Consider the following 7335-nt stretch of genomic DNA (forward strand, 5'->3'; position numbering starts at 1 on the left):
GGAAGAGAGGGAAAAAAAATGATCCTATCAACGCTGTAGAGCAGCAAGCTTAGATCTGGCATGTCCGGAGGTTCCCGCTCCAGATCCTCCCCAAGCCTCGCGCGGACACGTGCCCGGCCCTCTCTGGGGCTTGGCGCTCTGCAGATCCGAGTGATCGTCGCTCCCGGCCCCGAGCCCTTCCTGCCCCTCTCCCGTTTTGTCCTAGCGAAGGAAAACTGAAGGCAGAAGGAGGAGGAGAAAAAAATTAATTAAACCCCCTCCCCACCCCCCCCAGCCTGTGTCCTACTGCCTTTCAGGTGTCCAGCAAAGCCGGTGCCAGCCAGGGCTTGTCCAGTGAGGGCAGACACGGAAAACTCCGAGGGGTTTCTGGCCGGCAGCGGCGGGGGCTGGGGGAGGCGGAGGCGAGGCTGGGGCAGCGGGTGGCCCCTACCGCATTTGCTCTTCCACTGGTCCCGGTTTTGCTCCCGCAGAGCAACTCTTTATTTGTGCGGTATAGACTTTTCGTTTTGCAAGTAAGCAATATGTTTTCAGGTTTAAACGGATGGGGGGGTGGGGTGGGGGGGGTCAAGGAGAAGAAAAAGGAGAAAAAGGTAGAGCTCAAAAAGATTAAGTTTTACTGTATAAAGTTCTGTGGCTTGCATCCCCAGCCGCACAGTAGCTTTAGAGTCCAGTTTTTCTAATATTTGTATTATAATTTAATTGCTTTTAAATTTTCCAGGCCAAGCCACTGTTTGGAAACATCATGCTTCTGTTACTGCTTTCTGTTTGAGTTGGCCAGCTCTTCCTGTACATATGTTTTTTCTTATATCCTGTTTTTTTCTTTTTGTAAAGAGAAGAGAAAAAACAAAAGAAAATTATTTTTCTTTCCCTCAGTACACATTCTTCAAAGTTCAGATTATAGTGTTTGTTAAATAAAAAGAAAGATTTACATTTAATTCCTAGCATCTCCGCTTGTTGGATTTCTCCTGGTGGTGGCGGCTCTGGCCGCTCTCGGCCGTGGGGGGTCGAGGCTCATCCCTGGCTGCAGGCGTCTCTCCGAACGGAGACCGACACAAGGGTCCAACGGGGACCCGGGCGTGGGGGATGCGTCGTGGACCCCAAACCCAGTGCGATAGTCGAGGAGGCTGCAAAACCCCAGCTCCTCCGTGCGGCCGGTATCGGGCCTTGTCCCCGGTGGCTCCCGCGGGAATGGGCCTGCACCGGTGGCCCCGGGGACCCTTTCCCCTTCGCGGCATCCTCGCTGCACTGTTCCCCAGGCCGGGCCCTGCTCTGCCTGCCGCTCCGGTGCGGCCGCTGCCCGAGTGCCCTGTCCTCGCGCTCGCCGCAGGCATGCCGCTGCCTCTTTGAAAATTCCTCCACCTCGAGCGGATTAATCATTTTATTTATTAGGCTTAAAGGCCAAATCCCGCTAAACCCAGGGCTTTGCCAGATAAACAGGCTGCTTTGCAAAGGCAGCCCGTTTGTGAAAACACAATTAGCAAACCCTGTAATCTGCACTAATTATCGGGCCGGGCCGGAGGCCTCCCCCGGCGGGTGCCCGGCTGGTCACCACGCGCAGGGACGGCAGCAGCCGCTGCCGCGGGGCCATGGCAGAGGCAGCACCCGGTGCCCGGCGCCCGCCTGGCGCCTCCTTCACCATCGAGTCTCTGCTGGCGGAGCGGGGCCGCGGGGCGCCCGGCGCCCCCCAACCTGCTGCGGGCACCCGGCCGCCGGAGCCCAGCGACAAGCCGGCCCAGTCGTACATTGCCCTCATCTCCACGGCCATCCTCTCCTCGCCGGAGAAGAAGCTGCTGCTCTCTGATATCTACCAGTGGATCATGGATAATTACCCGTATTTCAAGAACAAGGTGAGTGGCCCCGGGAGGCTGGAGTCCCTCTGCCTATCCTCCTCCTCCTCCTCCTCCAGCAGCGTTGGCCGAAGGGGAGCTGCAGCCGAGCCCCAGCCTGACCCTGGTGAGGGGTGGCTGGGCTTGGGGACAAACCTGCCAGGGCCAGCTTGCCGCCGGGCCTCTCCAGGGTCCCCAGCGCGGTGGAGGGTCTGGTGGCCTTGCGGGGAAACCCGTGCGCTGGTGTTGGGCTTCGGGATTCAGCTGGGTTGGAGTGGAGGGGAAGGGGGCTGCTCTGCTGCCCGGGGTCAGATGCCGTTCACTCTGGTGCCTACTGACGGCCTGGAAAAGGCAGCGGGCACATAGGGAGGCTGATGGGCGCGGAGGGCCGCGGGGCGGGGGTGGGGGGGCCCCACTCCACGTGCTCACTCACTGCCCGTCTCGACCCAGGAGAAGAGCTGGCGCAACAGCGTTAGGCACAACCTGTCCCTCAACGAGTGCTTCGTCAAAGCTGGCCGCAGCGACAATGGCAAGGGCCACTTCTGGGCCATCCACCCCGCCAACCTGGAGGACTTCGCCAAGGGTGACTACCACCGCCGGCGGGCGCGGAGACGCATCCGCAGGTGAGCAGGGGCCGTGGCGGCGGCGGCGGGGGGGCTGGGGACGTCCCCGGCCGCTATCGGGGCCGCCGGGGCGGGAGGAGGAGGAGGAGGAAGCTCTTCGGGACCTGACGCTGGTGCTCTCCTTGCAGGATGGCGGTGAACCTCAGCTATTGCCACCCTTACGCCCTGTACGGGCTGAGCTGCTGCGCTGGGCGCTGCTGCCCCTGCTGCCCCCCAGCCCCGGCCCCCCCGCTGGGCCCCCCGGGCCTGCCGCCCCTCGCCCTGCCCCGGCCGCCACGTGCCTGGGGCTGCCCCCGGCCCCCCGGACCCCGGACTCCCCTTTTCTAGCTCCTTCCCCCCCCCAAAAAAAAAAGCCCCTCCCAGGCGGGGGAGCACCTGTGGGACCCGGGCACCCCCAGTGCAGCTGGGACTTAGCCCCCCCCACCAACCCCCCCCCCGGTGCGGCCAGGGGGCCGCCGCGGCCCCATTTGCCTGATTGACTCTAAGCCTTTGCGGGCTCCCCGCGGCAAAGCCCCTGCCCTAATTTCCACACCCCCCCCAACACCACCACCACCCTCCCCGCTAATCGTTCCTGACGCCCCTAATGAAAATCGCGGCTCGCAGGTGTTAAGCAGCATTAGGGAGGCGGGGCGGGGGGGCAGGGGGGGGTCCGTCTCGCTAAGAAAGGCGGCTCGGCCGCTTAATCGCCCCGGCTAAACCCCATGAATCTTGTAGCGGCCTCGAAAACTAGGAAGCTTATGACACAAACTAATCTTTGCACGTTGGCGATGCCCTTCGCGCAGGGAGTGGGTGCCCCCCCCCAACCACCCCCTGGGTGGGGGGAGAGGGGATGGACAGACGGACAAACGGACGGACGGACAGGCCACGGCGGCAGCTCCCAAGGAGGAGGCCATCTGCCGCCGGGCCCCCCCTGCCCCCAGCGCGGGGCGTCCTGCCGCCCCCCGCCACCGCATTAGGGTCGCTCGGCGCCTAATCTGAGCAAAAAAGCGGGATTAGCACAGCCCCCCCCGCCCCCGCAGGGCACCTCGCACCTCAGCACGCACCGGCCCGCAGCGAAACATCGCAAAAAAGGACATAACGAGCCCAAAACTGGAGCGCTCCCCACCAACACACCACCCCGCTTCCCTCCACCCCCCCCCTCCCCGGGCTGTGGCCCTTGATAAGCACTTCTGAGCCACAAGAAGACCAAACGGCCGCGTGCGTAATTTTTAATATATAGTTTATTTATTTTTTTAAAGCCCCCCCCAAAAGTGCATTTTTTATTATTTTTATTTGTATTTTTTTCTCGTTGTTGTTTTCTCGTCTCCCACACTTTTATAAAGAACTATCAAAGTTACAATCTATGGAATGTCTTTTCTGTGCTTTTCTCGCCTCGCTCCTTTACCCAGATACCACAAAAGTAGTTTACACATAAAACCGATGAACCTCGCGAGTGCTTTATATAGAGAATCTCTTTGTTGTAATAGATTATATATATAAAGACGCAGGAAAAAAAAAAGGAAAAAAAAGGAAAAAAAAAAAAAAAAAAAAAAAAAACGTGGCCCCATCTCGAAGCTCTTCTCTGCCTCCTGGCATCGAATCGGCCCAGAATAAAGTTTAATCGCTCGGTGGTGGTGTGTGTGTGCCTGTGTGTGTGTGTGTGTCTGTATGTATGTATGTGTGTGTATGTATGTGTGTATGTATGTGTGTGTGTGTGTGTGTGTGTGTGTGTATATATATATATATATATATATATATATATATATATATATAAATATTTTTAGAAAATGTTAACATCAACGCAGCATCTTGCTACTTTGTCCCAGGCAGTACAAACACTGTTCCCCCCCCCCCCGACCCCCCTCAAACCCCGGTCCCATCCCTCCCGCTTACTAAGAAAGCTAAATCCTGTGCCGACTCACTAACTGCTCTTTAAAAAGTGTTCCTCTTTTTATTTAAATAAAACTTTCATAATAAATCCAAAATATAAATATAAATATATATATATATATATATATATATATATATTTTTTTTTTTTTAAATAGGCGAATCAGGCCTCTTGCTCACTCCCAGGGCGGGCGGGGGAAGGGGGGGGGCAAAACACCCTCCGCCGCGACCTCCTGGCCTGGATGCCGATGGAGAAGGGGATGGGGAAAAAAAAAAAAGAAATGAAGCCCTTTTCCTGCAGCAAAAAGATATTTCCTCTCCCCACTCCAGCCACGGTTCCCACAGGTCTCACTAGTGCAAAGAGCAGCTGCGCCAGGGGCATCGTTCCCCCCCCCAACACACACACACACCAACCCTGGCCCAGCAGGTTTATACATACATATACATACATACATACATACATATATATATATATACACACACACACACACACACACACATACATACATACGTACATATATATACACACACACACACACATATACATACTTACATACATATATATATGTATGTATGTATGTATATATGTCTATATATATATATAGATATGTATGTATGTATGTATATGTGTGTCCCCGGAACCAAGGCAGCGGCGAGTTTTTTTTTTTTCCCCAATCTCTCCCCCCCCCCAAAAAAAAATCTCCATTTTTTGCTTTTTCCTCTTCCCCTTTCCGGCAAAGCGCCCAGGAGCGAGCCCCCAGCAGCATCCAGTTACGCTTGGCAGGGAGCCGGCTTCGCGCCCGCCACATCCACGGGAGGAAAAAGCCTGAAATGGGCCTAAAATCGCCAGCCTGCCCTGGGGTGGGGGTGGGAGGGGTGGCACAGCGGGTGCTTTTTGTACCACGCACTCAAACCAGGCAGAAATCACTGCTCCTCTCTCCCTGTGTGTGTGTGTGTGTGGGGGGGGGGGGGGGGGTGTCAGTCTGAATTTAATGTTTGCTTTTGCAAATGCAAAATGCTTACATTTGCAGGAGCATATTTTTTTTTTCCTTTCCTTTTTCTTTTCTGCGCGCGCGCACACACACACACACATATATATATTCTCTTTTCTTTTTACTTTTCCTCTCATTGCTTTCTCTTTTCCTGAAACATCAGCATTCAGCAGTATCTTTGGCAACACTTTATCACAACCTGAATTGAGGGGAGGAAAAAAAAAAGGTAACAGCAACGAGAAGGAAAAAAAAAAGAATCAACGCTTATATACAGTTTACAATTTTTTGGGGGGGGGGGTGCGGAGAGAGGCTCACATGCACTAGTATTTCCCTCGCGGGCTGTTAGGCAGATTGGGGGGGGGGTTAAGGCAGAGGTGCGCGGAGCCCAGGCCTCGCTCTGCGGTGCCGGGGGAGGGTGTGTGGGGGTGTCCGGGGTGTGGGGGGCATGTACACGCAGCGCTGGGCGAGGGCCGGGCTCGGCCAGATGCATCGGATAATATTTTAGTGCAAACTCACCGAGGCTTGTGCTAAAGTGTTGCCAGCAAATGCTGCCTCCGTCCGGGGTTTTGCGGGGGGGGGGGGGGGAATGGGGTGTCTGAGCTCTCTTCCCCCCCCCCCCCCGGCCCCAACTCGCTGCTCCAGGTCAAAGCCCGACGTCTCCTGGCCCTGGGGAGCATCTCCACTTGGGAGATGCCTCCGGCTCCGGGAGACGCTCGGGGGGGGGGGGGGGGGGAGGGGGGGGATTAGAGCCGGAGAGAGAGGCCGGGGTTAGGGGGGTTAGTGTGCCGGCAGGGCCGGGGCTGCGCGGTTTTCGGGGGGGGGGGGGGGGGGGGGAAACATGACGCTCTCTCTCCACTGGGAATCCTGAGACTATTTCTCTCTCTCTTTTTTTTTTTCTTTTTTCTTCTTTTTTTTCTTTTCTTTTCTTTTTTTTTTTGCTGTCCACCTCGGGGCGTGATGAGGGAGGTCGGTTCGTTTCCAAAGCGGCTGCGGGTCGGGTGGAGAGGAACGCAAGCTTTAAAAGAGTGCTTGGGCCGGAGGTGGGGGAGGAAGGAGATGGGGAAAAAGGAGAAGGAACACAAACTAGAAAAAGAGATACCACAACTTTTGATTACAATAAAGAACCTCAAGTAAGTGTCTATTTACAAGTCCACGCTAGGGTTTTTTTGTTTTTGTTTTTGTGGTTTTTTTTGTTTTGCATATGCAAGAGGTAGCCAGTGCTAAGCAGAGGTTCAGCCCTGGAAGGGGCTGCGGCACCCGGTTCCCCCCCCCCAAAAAAAAAAAAAAAAAACCTCAGCTGCCCCCTTCCCTTGCCCCTGAAGCCGGGGAGGGGTAGGGAGTGAAAGCAGGGGGATGGGGGGGGGGGGCTCTGGCCCAGGCTCTGTGCTGCTGAGGCACCCACCGAATTGGGGGAGGGGGGTTCCTCCTTCCCCCAGACCCCTCCCAAGCTGCAAAAGCCTGCCCGCCCTCCCCCCCGGCATCTCTTCCAAGGAGCTGCCTGTGGGGTTTACCTGGTGGCCCCAGATGGTCACCTATACCTGCCCCCCCCACTCCACCCCCAGGCGCAGGGTAAGAGGGGACGGGGCGAGAGCAGCGGGGCCCAGGTGTCCGGCTGCTAGGCTGCGGACCGAGAGCGGCACCTTTCAGCCCCCCCCACCCCCCCCCCTCACCCCAAATTTTGGAGGGTGCCCGGGGTGGGTTTTTTGCTCGGCGGCGGCAGGCAGAGCCCAGCGAAGAACGAGGGCTGCCGGGCTTCCCCGCCGCCCTCCCCCGAAATGGGCACCGTTTTTTTTTTTGGGGGGGGGAAGCACCTTGGGGGTGCTCTTCCGTGGCCGGGCACCGCTGCCGTTCCCCCCTCCCAAAGGGCACAAGCCGAGTTGTCCCCCCGGGGGGGGGGTGGGGAGCTGGGAGAGACGTCTGGACTAGCACTGGCTATAAGACATTTAAGAAACGGGGAAAAAACAAAAAAAAAGAGGGGGAGGAGGGAAGGAGGGGAGAGAAATGAACAATACACAAAAAACAAAACA

This window comes from Rhea pennata, chromosome 27 (assembly GCF_028389875.1).
Source record: "Rhea pennata isolate bPtePen1 chromosome 27, bPtePen1.pri, whole genome shotgun sequence".
Classification (NCBI taxonomy): Eukaryota; Metazoa; Chordata; class Aves; order Rheiformes; family Rheidae; genus Rhea; species Rhea pennata.